The 21,846-nt window shown below is 38.4% G+C and overlaps 1 protein-coding gene and 1 long non-coding RNA gene across 2 annotated transcripts in view; one reads left to right on the top strand and one right to left on the bottom strand.

Annotated features, from left to right (window-relative positions):
• Positions 1-4,722, top strand: part of LOC122804832 — a 248,528-nt gene extending 243,806 nt beyond the window's left edge. The window contains exon 3 of the long non-coding RNA XR_006365246.1: positions 4,153-4,722. This is a non-coding gene — a long non-coding RNA (uncharacterized LOC122804832). The remainder of the gene's footprint in view (positions 1-4,152) is intronic.
• ARHGAP15 (Rho GTPase activating protein 15) overlaps positions 1-21,846 on the bottom strand; it is a 3,416,769-nt gene that overhangs the window by 2,095,849 nt on the left and 1,299,074 nt on the right. The gene's annotated exons all lie outside the window — the stretch shown is intronic.

Here is a 21,846-nt window from a genome sequence, read left to right as displayed (position 1 = left end):
TAAGCAAACATTATACCAAAAGGGGAAAAACAAGTTTAAAATCCTAAAAGAAAACAAAAGTTTCCTTCGTTAAAGACACCATCGAAAAGATCAGGAAAAAGTGACGGTTAGGATTAAAGAAAAACAAACTGAAGCTTTCTTTTGAATCTGAAAATAACTTCAAATGCTTCTTTAATTGTAAAAAAAAAAAAAACAAAGAAATACACATAATATATTTCTGAAAAACTTAGTGCCAACTTTACCCAAGAAATAGTCACTGAAACTTCACTAATCCTTTTCACTTTTGGTCCCTAAAATCATACCCCAACTGAACTCTCAAAAATCTAAAAATACAACTGCCATGGGTCCAGACATACTTGGTAACCTAATATATAGCATCAAACAGGCTCTCACGGAGTACCTCCTGAACATGTTTAACTTAAGGCTAGCCACAAGGTATTTCACACAGGTATGGAGTACAGCTGTTGTGATGCTCCTTTGTAGGAGGAGAACTTACCACAGAACCCAGGAACTACAGACTCATCAGCATAATAAGTCTAAATTCCAAAGATATGCAGCACATCACATCTTACTTCATTAAGTATGATATTTAAAACCTTATTCAGCTGGACCATCAGTGGGTTGGTGTTGTCAAAGGGATCTTATATTTACTCAGTTTATTTAACTTCTTTGAGAAGGACACACAGCAAGTGGACATTTGCAATTTGAAGCATACAATTTATGTGTATCTGAACAAGGCATTTGACACACCCCTCCCATACTGGAGTTGAAAGCAATCTAAATGTAGACCCTTACGTGGTAAGGCAAATAGCCAAATAGTGCAGTCATGGTGGCACCTCAGAATGTAAAAAGATAACTAGTTTCATATATCAGAATTCTGTGCTGGGACACCCCTCTTTTTTGACATATGCTTCCTAGAACATCAAAGAGCAAAATTATACTTCTGTCTAAGTTAGTTTGCTGATGACTGCAAGGTGCGTGTCATTGTTTAATTCCACCTTGGCCATGGAATCTGTAAATCAAGAATTAATTCTTACAATGGACGGCAGAGTGGTGCAGTGGTTGCATTGTCTCCTTACAGCAAGAGGTTCCCTGGGTCGGGTCTTGGCTGAGGTACCTTCTGTGTGGAGTCTGCATGTCCTCCCTGCATTTGTGTGGGGGGTTCCTCCGGGTGCTCTGGTTTCCTCCCACATTACAAAGACATGCATCTGGGGCATTTCTTCCCAGGCCTCTTCTGAAAATTGTACACAAACCTCAAATACTTTGGAAAAACAAAATAAAAGTAAAATAAAACCGAAGAAAGGAGCCAACTGACTATATACTTTGCAGCTTTATTTACCACATCCACAGTAAGCGCTTTCATCCACTAGGGACTTCTTCAGACTGCATAATGTGTAAGAAACAATACAATCACTTAAATACATTTAAAATCACATGATTAGGACATTACATGACATAACTTTTTTCCTTATTACAGTGGATGTGGTAAATAAAGTTGCAAAGTATATAGTTAGTTGGCTCCTTTTTTCAGTTTTATTTTACTCTTCTGAAAATTGGCTTCATTCCAAGTTGGACTTTCCCGGTAAACAAATGTTAAATAAATAATTCAATGAATTGCAGAAAAGGGACAAAAATTAAATGTAAAAAAAGTATAGTATTGTTAATTTTTGTACAACAACTCTTTTCTACAAGTTAAATCATAGGCAGTACCCCCACTTAGAGATCTTGGCAACATAGTTGTCAATTCCCTGTCTTTTGAACACCATGTAGCCCCAGTAGCCATGAAAATCCTCTGTCTAGCACAACTAATTTCTAAAGGCATCTCATCCAGGTCAGAAGTCATCATCCTGCTATACTCAGTGCTGATCCAGTCTCTTATGCAATACAGGGACCCCTTAAGAGTTGTACTTATCCAAACACATTATCCATCTAGAAAGACCCCAAAGGTTCCTAATAAAAAAGATTAGTGGTCTAAAGTCTGTTGGCTACTAAGTTGAACTTGAAGCCTTCTCCCTATACTTGATCTCTTCCACAATCATACCTAGTGACCTATAGTGACCTATGTCCTGCATTCCATAGCACAAAAGCCTCCACCAACCACATCCACATCATCTCCACAAAAGAAAGAAACAAACAAAAAAAGCAAAAATATTTAACTCTCCACCAACAGACAGCTAAATTACCCAAAGTTGGTCAATGAGCTAAACTGTCAAAACCGGCATGGTCTTGTCCACATGATCAACAAATAGTTCATTGATCAACTTTAATAACCCAAATAACACCAGCAACCAAAACAGACCAAAGATTTTGTAGGGGAGCAAGCCTCCCTACACTCCTCGTGTGGGGGGCTGCACATCTCACACCTCCTGCTAATTATATATATCAACTCTGAGAGTGCACTACAGTGGATAAAAAGTCACATTTCCCAATCCCTGCTGTACCACAATCTCAGTCAAAATCAAAATGGTTGAAGAATTAAACTGCCAATCATGTTGCATTGACTATGTCACTTTCAACAATTTAGTCCATTGACCACCTGAAATAGACTCAAACAAACCAACACCCTCACATCCTTTAAGAAGAACATTGAGAATTTGTTTGACATTAATCAATTCATTCCTTAACTTACCTACTTTACCTTTATGGTAGTAGGATGTAAATCAAGAGTGCTGGTATTAGCAACATGCATATGATCTCATAACTTACTTGCTTTGCAATTCCTATCATCCTATGATCCTATAATGAGGCAATTTAGCATGATTGTGTCTAAATTACACTAATAACATGATGTGTTATCAGCTCTGTTCTGCTGTATGAGACCTTATCAGGCACAAGTTCAAGTACTACCATCAGTTAAGGTATGCATGACTGTGCAGTCCAGCTGTGTTATTAAACATCTGTGGCATGCTATTGACATGGTCATCATGCTGCACAGCTGGTGGTTGTTGCCATGCTTGATCATGTAGTTTGCACAGAGTATGGGTAGCTGTGATCTCTGGCTGTATAGTGGTTGCCCTCCTCTGCATTACTGGCCATGTGCAATGTGCTTATACTATATTGTCATTGGGCTGCTGTGCTGCCTTTCAATGCACATCACGTGGTCTCTGCAATGTGTGTCTCTGTGCCCAAGCTACAATATTCACTCCTGGCCACAGCAAATCCATCTCGTTCAGGGCTCCCATGTGGTGCAACCTGGAGACCAAAATCACTTTGTAAGTTCTGCACATGCAACACATGGAGCTTCAGCTGGAATGGTGGATGCCTGGCATGTGCTTCTCAGGGTGGTGAATAATGCCGTGGCATTACCTGCTCTTTGAGCAGTGACAGCATAAATATTTTGACCTGTGGAAGTATGACTCAGGCCATGTCCTCAATGAGAAGAAGAGTTCTGTAGAAATAGTTCATTTTTTGCCAAATCATTGTACAATAAGCATGAAAATATAGGTACACAAGCTTTCTGCTATCATGGGAATGCTGTGCGTATTAATGTGCTACTTCTGTTCAGCAGTGGAGAAATTGCAGCAGATATGCTACCCTGCCAGAGTTGGCAGGCCGGGCTTCAAGACAGTGCATTTCTCCATTTACTGATCACTTTTTTTTCTTCTTTTTTACATTATACTGCCTCACATTTGCCTTGTTACTCATTTCCTTTTCTAGAGTGTTACTTTTCATGCATTTGTAGTTTCTAATACCCTACACTATGCCAGTTATCCCTATAATTGCTATATATATAACAACAGTAATTAAACTTTTTACCACAGCGCCATTGCTTATCCTTATGTATGAGTTTATGATAATTCTACACAGCTTGTTTTCTAGAAAAGAGAGCATTTCATTTTGTAAGTGTAACAAATTCAGTAATGCTTTATTGTTCAGAGGACATACACACTGGTTTTTAACCATATTATGTGGTACAGCCCAGTATATCTGCGACAGTTACACATCCAGTCACATACCCAGATGTTATCATCAGTCACACGATAGGGCATACCATAGCCACTGAGTTATCTTGTGCTGTTTTAGGTCCTTCCACAACTCGTTTTAATAAATGATACCATATTATACTCACTATTGTATTTGTGTCATCCTTCTTGTCTTGAGTGTATCATATTGCTATTTTGCTTTTCTCAGTTTATTTTTATTTATCTGCAGGATCAGCCCTGAAACAGACAGAGGTGAGGCAAAAGGCATCATGGTCTGCACCAGCCACAGCACTGACCCTTGGGCTCCCAGCAGTCTTTATGCATGGAGAGACATTCTGAAGCTTTGAAAAGATAAATGATTTAGTACATGTTTTGATGATTTTCAGAAGTGTGCTTTGAGTTTCATTGTGTAATACTTCTTATTATTTGGTCATGGGTTTCTATATTGGATGAAAAATATAAACACAAATTGACCCTACTTGAATTAGACTTAAATGCATTTAAGATGTTTTCCGGTCCACTGTAATTTAAGTATTATATCTGACGTAGTTGGGTCTTCCTTTTATTTGAGATGTTAAGATGTAAGCTATTAGGTTGCTAGCCTAAGATGTTATAAAGTCACAACATTTCATAGTGCTATATAACTGTTGTGCATCTGTCTAGTCATACTGGAATGGTGGAAAATGAATCATGGTTTGGGGTTCTATGGATTAATGTCTGATTTGGAGCTTCCCACCTTTGCATAACTGAGTTTAATTGTAATGTTCTTTATACCACACACACACACACACACACACACACACACACACACACACACACACACACACACACACACACACACACACACACACACATATTTCATGGATTCTCTAAAAAGTACAGGGGTATTTAATTAAAAAAAATATATATTCCCAGTAAGCATAAACATTTCTGAATAACTCTGATATTCAGAAAAAGGCAAATCAGTTAAGAGCTGCAGTGGTGCGAGACCTCATCTTAACAAATGTTAAACACCCCCTGCTTAAGTTGCTAAGATCAGTTCTAGTGCTACACTGATAAGATATGCCTGTACAGACCAGCAAATGACAGTGGCAGAATAAAAGGTTTGGTTCTGCCTGCTGTCTGCAATAATAAAGTGTCCCTTCCTCTTACAAACGTAAAAGTAGCTAGAATAACAGGATGTGCGTTTGCCTGCATTTGCTCTGTAGGATGTGAACTCTGAAACTGAAATTTATGTCACTATTCAGTGACTTCCATCCCCAGTAATTTGACTGAAAATCATGGACTTTATGAGAAACAGACCAAACAAATGAGGCAAAAATCTGGACATTCTGTGAAAATCTGGACAGTTTAAGGCCTAGCAAGGTGAATGTGAATGTAAGGGACTATGTTGCACTGTCTTTCTGAGGCAGCAAACAGGTATCACTTTATTAGTTTTTCTTTTTTACTGTAAATAGCATTGCATTGAGCAGATAAAGCTGCATACACTACAAAGAATTATGACCAGGTATCCGATAATAACCTTCAGTTATGTGTTCTTGACATGGTTGCTTCACTTTCAAGGTGAATTTCTTGGCATCCATATTTCAAACACATAATAAGCAGGCTATGATTGGTGACCCAATTATAATCCTATATGTCAATGACTTGCTTACAAGTCCATAAAATATTTACCCCCTGCCCAACTTTACTTATGTGTACTGGCACTAACCCTAATCCTATCACTACCCCTGCCCCATTCCTAACTCTATACATTGTATTACTAAAACCTCCTTTCCCTAACAGAACCACTAATCCAATCAAAAGTGTACAGAACATGCACAACATCAGCCAGGCACAACACAACCCTATCCCCTTACCCAACTCTAACCTGTTAACACTTACACATACACACTACTGACTATAACACAATTTTACACGTTTTCACAACCACCACCTCAATTTCAGTCAAACATTTGTTTTCCTACATACTCCTACATACCTATACTTTATAAAACTATGTTAAATAATTTTAAGTGCATCTGCAAAAAAAAAAAAAACCTTTAACTTGCCTCCAGATAAGTGATTCTTATTTTGTGAAGATTGCTTATGGAGAATAATGACGTTTAGCAAAGGTGGTGACCTGTTCATTACGGACTCTGTAGATTACGGTAATAAAACATAAACTATTTTTTTCTGACAGTAACTGTTATGAAATGTTTAATATGTCCAAAATCAACTGACATTATAATATTTTAGATGCAAACTTAGAGCATTTATGGAAGGATTATATTACATAATAAAGTTTTTCATCAGTTTTTGGTTGATTCCATTTTTGGTATGCCACAACTACATAAAAACATTGGCACTCCCTATTCAGCATAATGGTATCTGCCACTCAGTCCAAGATGGAATTATTGGATTTTTTTTTATTTTAATTTAATTTTATTTATTTATTTTGTTATGGAAGATAAGTTGAATTCACTAATAAGGTATAGTTCTTCTTATGTTAAGAACTGTTTAACTGTGTTGATAAGTTATCAGAATTTGAGACAAATCTGAATTTTTTATAAATTTTTTTATATAGAATTGTATAGAATTTATAGAATTTTTTATATTTAGTAAATCTATATATGTATGAACCATATTCTATTATTCCCCAGGATGTGGGAACAATATAGGCCATTTCATTATTGGAAAGTAAGATGGGGCTGCAAATGGATGATGTGCATGCAACACTCATTGTGTTAGATTTAGTATTATTATTCATTTTTTAGTTTTTATTTTTGAAGGAAAGCACTAACATTGAAATTTGCATTAACTATGGGGCAGTATTGGTCACCAGTTTTGCTAATTTGGTTATGGCAAGATGAAAAAAAGACATTACCAGATAATCAAAATCCTATCTAGTGCAGTTGCATTCAGAGCCATGACAATGTTGGGATGATAGGGGCAGCTTCTCTGGGTGCAAGCTGTTAGGAGTTGCAATCAACAGGGGATGATTGTGTGTGAGTGCAGATTTAATATGGATTTATAAAGCCGCAAGGAAATTGTGGCTTCATAAATCAGTACTGATATTGCATTTGTGGTTGTAGCTGAAGACATACTGGACTGGGGGAACCCCCTATCATTGTGCAGTAGTAACTGTAGTAAAGCTGCTTATTATATTCATATTGGTGTGATCCCATTAAGACTATGCCTTGTAGTGCTATATGGCCTGAAGGCAATTATCAATTATGTGGAATTTCAGGACCCACTGTACTACTACTAAGTAGAAAATGCAGCCATGGTAGTGGTAAAACATCTTATTTAATTTGGGTGATTTTATTTTCTGTTTTCACAGGTGCAGTGTTCTCAGGGTCCACCACTGTGGGCATACAGCTGTCTGATGTCAGGGAATATTGCAGCATCTGATAATAATGGCAGCCATATTCTAGCATGGTCAGAGCTCACAATATCAGTGTTGGACATGGATAATGGGGTGCCACATATTTCACAGACATAGCTTTTGTGGTTTTAAAATTCACTCCAGGAATCCAAGAAAACACACAAATGTAGGAAAATGAAGACAGATTTACTAGGGGAGGGATGTCTTCATTTGCAGCACACCCCTCATCATTTGCCCTAAGTGCCATTGAGCAGAAGAAGACAGGGGTAGCTGTTGTGCTGGTAGGCATGCATGCAATGGGTGCTGTTCAACACCTGAGCTAGTTGTGGACTGGCCACAACCCAGAATTTGTGGAGCGTCATAATACAGGGCAGGCTGACACTAGCACAGTCCTTTCTTAGCTAGTAGGGATAGCATGTGGTCTACAGTACTATCTTAGCTAGAAGGGATAGCACCTGATCTATATGATGACATCTGGAACTGCATGAGATAGCTGTGCAACATCATGGGCATGTAGTGCAGGGAGTTACACACAGCAGATACTTCTCTGTTGCCAGACATCATTGTTGATGCACCTCCTGTTGCTAGTCCACCTTCATCTGGTGTGGAGAAGTCTGCTGTGGAAGGGGAAGGCTACAGTGAGGCAAATATAGTGCCACAACCTCTATTCCACCATCCAGTGCTGACGGAAGTAGATTATGATGTGATCTTTTATATGTGTGAGGTTTTCATGCCGACTGCATCCACAGCATGGGCATACCTCTAAACTGTCCAGATTTATTATGGTAGAAGGTTGAGACATATGAGCATGGGCCATGGCTCATGGTAACAGAACACTTTGTCCTCTTAGCATGGTGTGAGTCATGTTTGTGACCCTCCTGGACAGGGTGCTACCATGGATGAGGACATGTGAGGTCTGCACGCACTTATGCTGTGCATGACCTGGACCTGTACAGAATATCCCATCACAGTGCTTCAACATCTGCTGATGGTGTGGCCCAGCAAACACTCATATTTCTGCACTGCCCACCTGCACAAACTCTTACAGCAATAGACACAGCACCCCCACCCTCACCAGTTTACCCCAATCTCCCAGCCTATCAACGCATACCTGACACACTCACATCATCATGAAGTATCATTCAATCATACCACCACACATCTTTGATTTTACCTGACACTGTGGCCCTCCCAGTGTTTACATTTGATGATGGCTGTGCCCTGCCCTCTGCATTGTTACTTGAGCAGCCTATGTCTGATGTAAAGTGTGGCCATTGTATGCATGATATATCACAGCCTGGGTGAACGTTTGCATGCATCACTTTTATTGTTCTTTATAATGTCTTATCTTGACATAAAGTTATGAAACAGATGCTGCCTCCTACCCATTGTCACAGCATACTGTGCGCACCTCTGTCTGACATAGTAATCCCCTGTAGCCATCTCCTACACAAGGTGCCTCCTCTGCTGCTGAATCTGATACTCCTAATCCTGAATAGGTCTGTCCTATTGTAACTGCTTGTGCAAAATGATATTGTGTAGCACTGCACAGGCAGAAAATATGTTACTGTATGTGTTATGGTCATACAGCAGGGCACCCCTAGATATATACTGATAGTGAATATCGGTATTCAACAGGACAAACACACATTAAACAATGACATGAATTTGTGATGGGACAAAGTTGTAGGCATTCTATACCATGCTTTGGGGATTTCTGATAGGTGTCATTATCCATTGGTCTAGATGCATTCGCCATCACCAGTGAGATGTCCTTGGGTAAAATTGCTACACACAGATTGATGATGTAAGTCATGTGTACCATTCGTGGGAGTTGCGGGTATTATTGCCTGTGTGGCCTGTAGACACAATATGTCTTGTGCATTACAGCCACCTGGCAGCTGATACAATGAAAACATTTCATTTGACTTGCCTTGGTCCTTGTTTCCCTGGAGAGGCCTTTATTACAATATGGGTGCAAACTATGGCCCCCAACACCTCAGGTAAAGGGACGATGTCATAGAAAGATCACATGGTAGTGCCTGTCTCCTCTATAATACTTGGAAACTGCACATGCCCTCCTTCCCATGCTTTCACATAACATTGAAGAACTGGTGGAGTATCCTTAAGGTGAATGCCTGGGATACATCTAACATGTCCCCATTGGTCACTGAGCGATAGGTACAGCATGCAACCCATGGACCAGTATACGAGAGCTACACATCTCAACCAGCTCCTAGTTTGTGTCTGTCAATACCATAGTGGCTCACAACTTCAGTGTTGTGGAAGGCATGATGCATTAAGTGCAGATGGATGACTCTGCAAGACCCTGGGCGATGGCACATTCCTCTGTAACTCCCAGCAGCAAGTACAATCTGCTGGATCAACATATTCAGCAGGGTTTTCATGGTGTCTTTTGTAATTCCATATTTTAGCTGTAGTCATTAACTCTAGAGTCAACATCACACAGAGTGAAACAAGCTTCTGAGTTGCTCTTTGATATTGTTTACTTTCATTTGTATCTGCAATTGCTGTCATTTTATTGCTATTGCTCATTATCATGTAATTATACCTCTATTTGCATATTATGGAGGTGGGGGATTTTCCAGGGTAACTTTAATCATACTCTTGTTTCTCTTTGAATGGTCCACATCACATGTGAGCTTACTCATTACTCTAAATATGCTAACATGATGTAAAAAATATTTCTGAAGCTCAGAATTTATGTATGGGCCACATCCCAAAAGACAAGTTGCTAAAAACAAAGGTACATTATCTTGTGACTTATGCAATACCTGCTACCTTATTGCAAATAATCCCTACTTTTGTATTGGAAAAAAAAAACATGTACAATTTTGGGGATGAGAGAACATTCTGACTGCAATAGCAGGAATGTGATTTACCTGGTTAGCTGCATCACGTCAGGTATTTCATGTAGGCAGGACAGGACATATGCTATATGAAAAGACGGAGGAGCATAGGTATGATATTAAAATGCATGACCCATATAATGCTTTATGTAAATATTCACCGACTTATAAGAATTACAAGAATGTGGGTTTTTTGTGTGTTTTGGATCTGGTGACTATGCTCCTTGGGAACAGGGACTTGAAAAAGACCCTTGGTAGAAGGGAGCTATATTGGCAAACACCATGTATGTCCTATATTTCTCTAGGTCTAAATGATTTTCTGAGGCTGAAATTAGAATTAAGAAGTTGTAAATTAAAGTGTTTTTTGTATGGGGTTTCCACTGATACCTGCGGGTGTGTATATTAAAACCTTTCATGTAATTTTTTTATTGTATATATAATGGTTTAAGATGTCTTAGAGAGCTCTAAGAAATGTGAAGTTTGGATATTTTATGTCAAGTGAGTTCAGGTAAGATGACTGTAGCACACATATTTATTTTTGTGTGTGATTATTGTGCAAGAGTTACTACTCTGTGGACGTCCTGTGTTATTTAGTGAATGAAAGCCTCGAGTAAGCTAACTAATACACGTTTGAATATTTCCTGACAGTTCTTGCTGTTGGTGTACCCTGAGTGTAGCTAATTTGATGAATTTTTGAGTATATAGCTTAACTGCATCATTTTGTGTTTACTGGTATAGTGGTTGGTGTGCTATAAACATGCACACATCAACACACACACGCACGCGCACACACACACACACACACACACACACACACACACACACACACACACACACACACACACACACACACAAATGTTATATATAGGGTGGTAGTTTTCTTCAGTAAAAGGTTGAAGTAGACATCAAAAGGTGGAAATGCCCAAAAGAAAGACTAAACTAATGTAAATATTTATATGGAAAATGTGTTACAATTAATATACAGCTTGCACATGCATGCATGTTGAATGATATAATGGGGACAATGTATCTTTAAGAGAACTATCTGTAGTTAACTGACACTAAGGGCATATCAGAAACAATGAAGGTAACAAGTTATTTAGGAGATGGGCTATTACAGCTGAATGATCAGAGGGTAACCACCCTTGCAGAAGAGAACCTACAGTCCAGAGCAACAGCTCTGAGGAGATATATGTTTCTACAAGACAAACTGCCAACAAGATGGCTGGCATCTGTTTATCTGAGTAACCTAGAGGAAGAGACTCTGATATTATTAAGCATTAAACACAGTATTTAACTTTGAAAAAGGTACTGTTGATTTTATTTTGTTAAAGACCACAGATGTTAATTTTCCTTGATGATCCATTGTTTATGTTACTTTATGTAAATAAAACTTTTATCAAAAAACAATCTTCATCTCACTGCATTATTTACCATTGTATGTTTGTGTGTGTAAAAACAGTTCTAATAATATACATAGACATTTGTAATACAGGATCTCTATAATGCATAAACTATAATAATTATTAAATGCATGGAGTGTGGTAATTATGCAGTGATAGCCAGAAAAAGATAAAGGAGCCCTACCGTAATGCGAGACCCAGTCTTAACAAATGTAATGCACCCCTTGGTTAACTTGTTAAGGTCGGGTGTCATGCTAAGCTGTCAAATCTGCCACTGCTGACCAGCAAATAACTGCAGCAGAATGACAGCAGATTTATTTCTGCCTGCTGTCTGTGCTGGCAATGTGTCCCTGACTTATAAACTTATAAGGTTGATAGTAGCAGGATTTGTGTTAGCCTGCATTTTCTGAAGGATACAAAGTCTGAAACTCAGATGCATGCCATTATTAGTCATAGGCTCATAGGATCATTGGAGATTACTAGGCTATCAACCCAGATGTTATTTTAAGCCTACCGTTTCAACTCAGTGTAATACTGTAGAAGTACAAGTTAATTTCCAAACCTGCATTTAGTGATGACTGCCCATGTCCAGCAGGGTTGTGGGTACTATCCCTGGTAAGAATTTATAGTGTCCTGTCCACTCATCCAAGTTCCTCTTGAACAGTGTCATAGAGTTGCTCTGTTTCACATGAATTGGCAGCCAGTTCCAAAGACATGGCAGTTGTGGGAGATAAATCTGTCCCTCCTCAGTGTTTTATCAGAAAACTACAGATTTTATGAGGAACAGACTGAATATATGAAGTGAAAATCTGGACATTTTGCAAAAATCTGAAAAGTTGACAGATACGGCAAGGTAAGTGCAAACCTAAGAGACATGTTTCATACTGTCTTTCTGACAGTGCTGCTAAGGGCTTTATGCCTTTGAAAGCCCCCCCCCCTTTTATTGTAACTAGTAGTACATGAAGAAGATAAATCTGCATGCACTACAAAGAACTACAAATGGGTCTCCGATCGTAACCCTTTACCATGTGCCTTCAGCATAGATGACAAGATTCAATTTGAGAGCAGATTTCTTTTTAACCTTGTCTCAAGCACATAATAAGCAGGTTATGGTCATAGACCTGTTCATAACCATCGATATTATATCACATTATAATCAGCGTTGTGTGGACGTCTCCTGTTATGCTTTGAAGACTAAATGACAAAAATGAGATTTGAACCAGGAGATGCTTTTGTAATTCAGCAGTTAAATCACTAGACTGCAGTGAATTCTCCCTTGACCACACATTTGTTTTGCAGAGAATTTTAAAGAATTCAATGCTGAATTGCTGTTAAAGTCTCCTTGCACATAATTATTACAGTTCATTGGTCAAACCATTCTCTTTTCTATTTTAGTGCCTTTAGAGGGTGATGTCCTCAACAGCTATAACCAGGAGAGCCTTATATGTTGCAATTTTCATTTTATTTAATTATTTTGTCATTTGTTGCATTTTACATCCATTTTCCAGTATAAAACTTTAAATGAGTTCTTAGAATAGCATTACTGAGAAAGGAAACATTTCAAACCTGGCAGAATTTTTGAAATACTGGTGCACTCAGGCTACTAAGTAATTTATACATTTGGAATGCCAATCTGTTAACACGTGAGCAGAGACTTTTTTTTTTTTTTTTGAAAGTTGATGTCTGATTTGAGAATTGAAATATCCAGATGTTAAGAAACTAAGACTACTGCAAATATATTACTCTTTCTAACCCACTGTTAGACTTTAAGAGTTGCGACTGTGGAGTATTACAGGGTGAGCATATAAGCTGGCATTCAGTTTGCACAATTCACCATCTGCATAGCAAAAACAAAACACCATCCCAGCATTTGATCTCGCAGATATTTACTTGGTAAACTCAGAACTACAGTATACTATATTGTATTATTTAACATGCTAGATAAAATAAATGATTTTAGAGGACTTTACAATATTTAGATCAACTTCCACAAAGGGAGTTTTAAGGCTGCTCTGTTTATGCTTGCTATTGTTATAGGCTTTTGATTGTAGATTGTGTCCTGTGTAATAATTTGCAAATTGTCCATAATGACTCCACTGCTAGGAATCAAATGTGATGCATTTTTACACAGCAGTGCACTATATCTAAACTTTGTCATTGCTTTCTGAATGCATTGTCGTTTGCATCATAAAAAAAAAGACTGAGATGTAATTTGTAAAATTTAAAGTTCTCAGATTTTATTACAAGTCATAATCAGACCCACTCACTGAAATATCAGCCATTTCTGAGTTAATATCTTAATACCCAATGAATAAATAAAAGAAAAACAGGTACTTAACTAGTAGAAATCAAAAACTCATAAAATGTTCCTAGATTTGCTTTTTACATTTTGCAGCTGTGAGAAACCACAGTGATTCAGGATTTAATTCTGGTCTTGCAAATTAAAGAAGTTTTAAATGGACAAAGAAATCCATTAAAAGAAATGAACTGTGAACCAACAGTTTAATGGGTTCATAGGAGGTTACTAGGCTAGTGGCCCTAGAGCCTTTAGAAGTCTAGCCATGTTAATCCCAAGTATTCCCAGTTGTTCTTTTTTGAGTAGTTAAGAATGAATTTATGAACAGAGAAGGTCTATGATCAACACCGGCTATCCCTGTCCATGAGGGACAAGAGTGCCACCCCAGGAGCAAATTTTCAGTGTCCCATCCAATTATCTAGGTTGCATTTGCATAGGTTCAGTGAGGAGCTCTGATTTACCAGAATAGGGAATCTACTTCAGAGAAGCAGCAGTCTCTGGGAGATATATCTATCTGTCCATCATGATCTTTTAATGTCACAAGCTAGGTTGAGATCTCTAGAGTGATTGACTCTTGAGCTATTTGACTTGGGGATGTGCAGCATTTCCATTAGGGCAGGTTTGGAGATTGCCCTATAGACCAGCCATAAGTCACCTCTCAGCAGCCTATAAGATACAACGTAAAGTGAAAGGGCTTTCAGCCTCTCCACATAGGTCATAGTTTGCAGTCCCTGTATTTTCTTGGTGAGAAACCTCTGAAGTCTCTCCAGCTGCTGCAGGCCCTGAAGTACCAAGAACCATGGGATACATGTTTTATAATTGGCATAACAAATAACATACCCACCTTTGGTGGAGAAGAAAGTGGGTTCTATTCCCACACCAGCTAGATCTATTGTTGGCACTACAGTGTAAGGGGGCCACTGCTCTCCTGACTGTGTCACCCTTCATTTTAGACATTAAACTGGGCTACCATCTGCTTGAACTGGTGATAGCTCAGGTGATTATAAAAGATCCCATGGCACCTATCGAACAGAGTAGAAGTTCCTTGATGGCCTGGCCAAACATCCCCTAGCAGTATAGATACCAACTCAGGTCTCCCCAGAAAAGTGACTAACTCAGTAAATAAAGGAAAAACAGAAAAATAAGGTATGTTAAGCAATGCAAGCAGAATGAAACTAAATATATATATATATTATTTTTTTTTTGGCAGAATTTCAAAAAGTACAACATATCATATAACACTATGCCTTGCTTTAATCAGGTGTTTGCCAGGTGATGCAATAAATATTATTCCCAAAGTCAAAGGTTTCTTTCTGTGTCCTTCAGTGTCCAGTCTAACAAACCAGAACAATGAACAAAACTGCTGAATCATATTTTACCTTAATAGGAGCTTGGGTCTGACAGAACTCTACCAAGATTCTTCAAACTGTCACACTTTGGTGAAATGATTACCACTCTAGAAAGGATAACATTGACACAGCAATAAACAAACTGAAAAGAAAGGAGCTTCTGAGGAAAGTATTCATTTTTTGTTTTTTGAAAGGACACTTCACATGGCGGGCAGTAGTAAATATCATATTGATATAGAATGCTGCCAGGAAAGTGACATGGAAACAAAAAAGTCTAATGAATGAATTAATAAAACACTTTGAAGAAAAGCTGTTAGGATACCTATAGGGCATATTGCATATACTACCGACATGTAACACACTGTCTCTTGTTCTTTAATGAACTCATTTTATTGCAGTTGTACCCCATTTACTATATGTCATGCTTTGACCTTAAGTAAATTTAAACATTGTCTGACCCTCCATAGTTGCACCTTCTAGTTTCATCTTACCCACAGGGTACTTACTGCCTCACCCTGGTGTAGTCATGCAACTTGAGGTGAAATTCCTCCATCTTGTGTGTAGGAACACTGGAGAAAGATGAGCTGCAGATGTCATATACATGTCACTTCTCTTTCCCACTTTTTGTTATCAGTTACTGAGAGTAATTGCAGTGACATAAGTGCATGCATTCCTGTGTCTGTGTTATCTACAGCTGCATCCGTCATGTCACTGTGCAAACCAGCTGCTTAGCAGTTTCCAAATACCCAGATATTGGTGGGGTGTCAGACTTTCAAAGCTTCCTACCTTGAGCTATTCAGCATCTCCTAGAGCTCTAATGACTTCCTCAGCAGGTAATTTGGCAAGCCAAACTTATCTGCAAAGCATAGGCATATTGTTCAGCTCTGTAATGATTCATTTGCAATGCAAAGTAAACTTACATTCAGAAAATGTATAAAGACACATGCTATTAATCTCCCTTTACCTAAGACTGATGGACACATATATTACCACTGAGAAGCATATACTGTAGTCCATGTTTTGTGAAACTTAATGTATAACAAAGTTATATAAGATACTATAAAATACACATGAAGTTCTGGGGATATGTGCACTTATTATGAGTGTCATTGAGTGACATAGCTGCTTAAACATTATTAATAATTTAAGGTCTAAGTAATTAATGTTTGCTGTAAACACTCAAGGTAGGAAAGCAAAGTAAATAAAATGACTTGCACTAAAGTTTAAGTGTGGGAATATAACTCAGTCCACTGGAATTTCCTTAGCTATAATTTAAATAAACATTTTCATTTTTTTAAAAAGCACTTTATGGTGCAAATTCGTATGTGTTTTTCTCTTTTATGCAGTGCGCTGATATTCATTAGACTACATCATGCAGAATGCTATCAGAATGTTGAATATGTATTCATTTTGTGATAATAATTACCATTGCATCTACAAAGAGGTACAGCTAATATGCTCCAGTTTATGCAAAGGAAAGGAAAGTCACAGAATGGATTTAAAGCTGAATTCATTTAATATAGCAAGACCTATTCTTCTTAGAGGTCTGAAAGTTAAAGTAAGTTCTGGTGCAAACAGCAAAGAGGTTGGTATTCCTATTAACTGCATTTACATTCCTACCACAACTGCAGAGAGCTAATAGTGGGGTTATTAACATAACAAACGTAAATGTTCTATATAAATAATACTGTTTCAGGCCGGCAACCGCTCATCTGACAGCATTTAGGCACAAGCTCAACATCTGTTTATGAACACTTTGCCTAATGATATCATCAGATATCATTAAGTGTGGCAGAATACAGCACAGAGGCAGGTGCAGCTGTCTGCAGTACCCATCACACAGAAAGAAAAGAGCAACATCCCCAATCCGAAAACCCATCATTAGGACAATTTTCTTCGACAAACCAGCCCTGTGATTTCAATCTGTATATCACCTGTAATTGTAGTTTTTAGCAAGAGGCTGATTCTATACATTTAGAGACGAATCACGTTGACGGCCTGAATACTGAAAGCACATTTGTGGGACCAGCTGTGGTGGCTTTTTTTAGACCCAGTGTTAACAAATTACTGCTAACAAGGCAATGCTTGGAGTGCAGCTTTGTTTCCCTTTCCTGTTCGTAGTGTTTAGATGTGCACAATTATGGAAATTAGAAATTGATTGCTCTTCAACAATGATTGATTATTGGTCACCTAACCCTTTTGAAGCACTTCTCTGTAGGTGAGGATATGAGATAACAGCATTCCTAACAGTTTTGTACATAGACTCCTAGGGTCCAAAAGAAGGCTTTTACTGCACCACAATTTCCATGATAAACAGACCAAAGGGATGGCAGATATCCCAAAGCCTCAGTGCCCTGAGGCAAACTGTAAAGATCATAGCAAGACTGGAGATTTTCCCAATGGGCTATGTAGGAAACATATATCATTTTTTATAAATGTCAGTTGTTTCTTGTTTTTCAAAGCCCATCAACCATTTTCCTTTCTAAACTTCCAACTGACATTTTTAAAGCCTTTTGTGTTCAAAGACCTGTACATCTCTTTAATAATTGCTTTCACATAAAAGCTGTTAACAAGACAAACCAAAAGAAAAGATATGTTGATTTCTTTTTTTAGCTGAAAACTACACAACATCACTTAATTAGTGAAAATAAAGCTTCAGAGGTAAGAGGTGCACTGCACCACAAATTCTACCCTAAATATTTTCTCCACGAAATAATGCCTTGAGTGCATGTTGTTCTTTCAGTTTTCAAACTGTAATCTGGATTTTGTAGCACATTTATTAAGCTATAGCCTGCATTTTCTCTGTTCATGCTAGCATGAATGTTAGATGCATTTTCTTGAGAAAAATGTTGTAGACAGTACCAAAATAGTGACATTTCTGGAAAATAATTGATTGGCGTTGTGCATTCCTGGATAATAATTAGTCTTTCAGACCAAAAGCAACTGCGGTGGTGGTGCTGCGGTAGCGTTGTCACCTCACAGTAAGACGTTGTCCTGTTCGATTCTCAGCTAGAGCGTCTTCTGTGTGGAGACATGCATGAATGGGTGTACCTTTGTTGAAGGTTGTGTGTCAGGGCCCGCAACTCGGCACATACAAATCTACTGCCAATCATTAGCGGACCGGAGTTCCACTGTGGCGACCCCTAACCGGGAAAAGCCAAAAGACACAACAACAACCAAAAGCAATGACTTGAAGAAGAGCGGCCTGATTAAAGTGACTGCTAACTTTCTTCAGTGAAGTTTTAATAAAAGAGAACAGACAGATCTGCTCTTTTCCATACATAAAGTATAAGCACAGCTCATTCACACCGACCACCAAAGTACAGCACTAAGTGGGCAGGCACTGACTGGCAAGGCCCTCTGCAAGGAAGTGCTCTTTAGAAAATGTTGCTGCATCACACAAGGAACACTTTTCTGGATTATAATGAAGCAATGATCTTGAATATTTCACAGGCAGAAAAAATGTCAGGCAACCGATACGAGAAGGCTATGACTGAACTTCTAGTAACATAATACTTTGCTTTATGTATATATTGCAAAGGTTATTGAGAAGATAATACCACTTACCACAGATTACAGTTCAAAGTTGTGGATAAAGCATACATTTATCTGCATAATAGCTGTATGTGCATTAGATGGCAAACATCAGTGCAGTCAAACAGACATGCTTGTGGTATAGATATTTAACACATGCATGAGCATGATGCATCTCAGGATCAACACACAGCATTCCCAAATTCTTCCACTTGCTGTCACATACAGGAAAGGGAGCAAAACTAGAATGCATACATAATTACATGTACATATAACCTTCCTTGCACATACATTTATTTACATATGCCGGGGGACAGAGTGACTTTATAGTTAACTTTCTTGGTAGAAAAGCTGCACACCCTTTCTTTAATAACATTAGCTACTAATAGTGTATAAAAAGATCACCATGGACAGACTATTCAGTGACATACAGATTACTGAAAGGATTCACATCAGGGTAATCCTACTGGTAGATGAAGCTTTATTTCTTGAGCTACGACTGCCCAAGCTTCAACTCACTGGCGATCAAAGTTCCCCATAGGAAATCACTGTTGGTGAATTGTGCCAATAATGATTCAGTTTTTGGGGCAAATTTTCCTCCTTCTTTGAGTTGGAGTGACAGTAAAATTGGTCTATATATAAGTTTAGGGGTGTGGGAGGCTTGTCCCCCTGCAAAACCCTTAAAAAACTGTTTTTCGGCAAGATGTTTCTGACAAATGCAGTTTGGATATTCTGATCCTTGGTACATTTGCTTTCATCCACTCATAGTGGAAGCAACAGCTAGTAATATTCTAGCTGCTCATGGGTGGACTGTTTGCAGCAGAATGTTCATTTGTCTGTTTGAGTTTGAACCGACTCACATACTCATCTCAAATTTCTGCATATATTTTGTCCAAACTGTAGCAATACCAGTGGCGATATATCTTGAGATCAGATTTTTGAGGTTGCAAGAGTGTTTGTCACTTCAAAAATTCTGCTTTATAATGCCTTATATTACTTGCTTGGATTGCAAGCAGAAATGTTTGTGATCAGATGACGGTGAGCTACTAGTTATCAGGCATATGGTGCTCAAGCGCATATAGCACCTTCTTGCTGGTACAGTTGGAAATTCACTTAGAGTAATGCATATTTAAAAAAAAAATGAAAAATAATGATATTAAAGGAAATTGTCTAAAATACTGAATCACAGCTACATAAAGAAAGGCCATAAAATAATGCCATACTTTAATTCATCCTCAGTCTGATTGACAAATTGCATAATGAACATAAAAAGAAATGTATTATTCATATAAACATTTCTTCAGATAATCACTGAAATTTCTAAAAAGAGAAATAACTGCATGTGCATAGCACATCTTTGAGGAGATCAGTAATTTGCATTTCTTTCATTGTTTTTTTAGCTACTTAACTGTGTGAATACTGTTAAATATGCAAAATGATATAATTTCTTTTATTGCAAATGTCCATCCATATTCTGATATCACTGATGTTGGTATGCACCGAAAACCTGCTAGCTGGATTACATGGAGAACATTGTTCTACCAAATTGCTGCCTTCTACTTTTTTTTTTTTTTTTGCTGTCCTGACTGTGATTTTAAACACTTTTAATTTCAAATACCTCTGCACTTGGCACTGGCTAGATTCAGTTGCACGGAATCTAGACTGCCTTGCATGACTTGAGCACTAAATCCAGCTCTTCACTGAGATACTGAAAGAGCTGAGGCATCTGTTGCTTTCAACTAACTGTAAGTGCCTGTTTCTGCTCTTACATTGCACTCTTAATTTGTATTTGCATTCTACTGTCTGTTTGAATTGTTAAAACTGTTTTTGGCCACATTTTACTATATACTCTACTAGTTCAGCAGTAACATAACCCAGTTCCAGGTTTACTGTTTCTTGGCCTGTTTTGAAACCTCTGAGCATCCCATTCAAACCATGTTCGAGAAGGCCTTTCGTCACCCTTGTGGGAGGAGACTGCTGTCTGGATCCCATCTAATTGAGGGTGATTGGACTAGAGCTCAGAGAGTGTGTCCTTATTGGCTAGTTTGATTTAAAAGGGTAATTTCTTGTTTTATATAAGCCACTTATCTGCAATTCTTGTGTGTAGTTCACCATCGTGCACTGCCGCTTAGCGGTAATTACAGTTGGTGGTTATACTAGCAAACATTTTGCTTGTTAAATTTTCCCTTAAAACTTTGCTTGTTGTCCTCCAGAGGTTTTTTCTGGCTCAGCTCTACAGTCATGTAGAAAACTAAGACTAGCCTCAGAGGTTCCAACATACCTCTCACCCACTAGCCATTCCTAAGTGCTACCTCTCTTCCTGACCATATACATTTATCTGACACTATGTATGTACAATTTCCCACAGTTTCTCCAGCCAGCTTGGTCAACACGGGCATCCTGAGTCAGTTTAGTAACTAGCTCATGGTCACCAACAACCCTCTGCTCCTAGACCACACAAACTCAACATGTGCAGGAGCGGCCTTAGGTCAAATGGTGCCCTAGGCAAAAGGGCTCTACGGCGCCCCCTACCACACCACCTGGTGCCCCCATACAGGCCTACCTACACCATATAAATGCTGGAAAAGTGCCCCTGCTAGAGCGGTGCCCTAGGCCGTTGCCTAATTGGCCTATGCCTAAGGCTGGCTATGTGTGACAGATGCAACTATATTAGGAAATGTGAATCCATACTCTCTCATATACCAGTCAGTACAAATGACAATGAGTGGGTCATCAAATCAGGAAAGCCACTCTGCCTATTTGAATCTGAGTCTATCAAGGTACTTTTGAACACTATGGCATTAGTCTACTTTAACTACCCATCCATTGACTGGGGAAATTACTCATGTGGAAACTCACTTGCACAAAGATTCCTCAACTTCATTAATTCCAATGCCCTGGACCAGCTAGTTGACACACCCACAAGTGGTGCCAACATCCTAAACCTGGTGCTTACCTATAAGGGGAAACACTTTATCACCCCCCATTGTGAGGTCTTCCCTGGTGAAATTGGACCATAAATCAGTCTCATTTGAAGTTGCTATCACCCCTGAACCCCCACCCCCCATAGCACAAACTAAACTTAAAATTTTCTCAAAAGAAGA

The sequence above is a fragment of the Protopterus annectens genome, chromosome 6.part0, assembly GCF_019279795.1.
Source record: "Protopterus annectens isolate FY-2018-M chromosome 6.part0, PAN1.0, whole genome shotgun sequence".
Taxonomy (NCBI): domain Eukaryota; kingdom Metazoa; phylum Chordata; order Ceratodontiformes; family Protopteridae; genus Protopterus; species Protopterus annectens.
The sequence above is the reverse complement of the archived record's forward strand: the minus strand, read 5'-3'. Positions and strand labels throughout refer to the sequence as shown.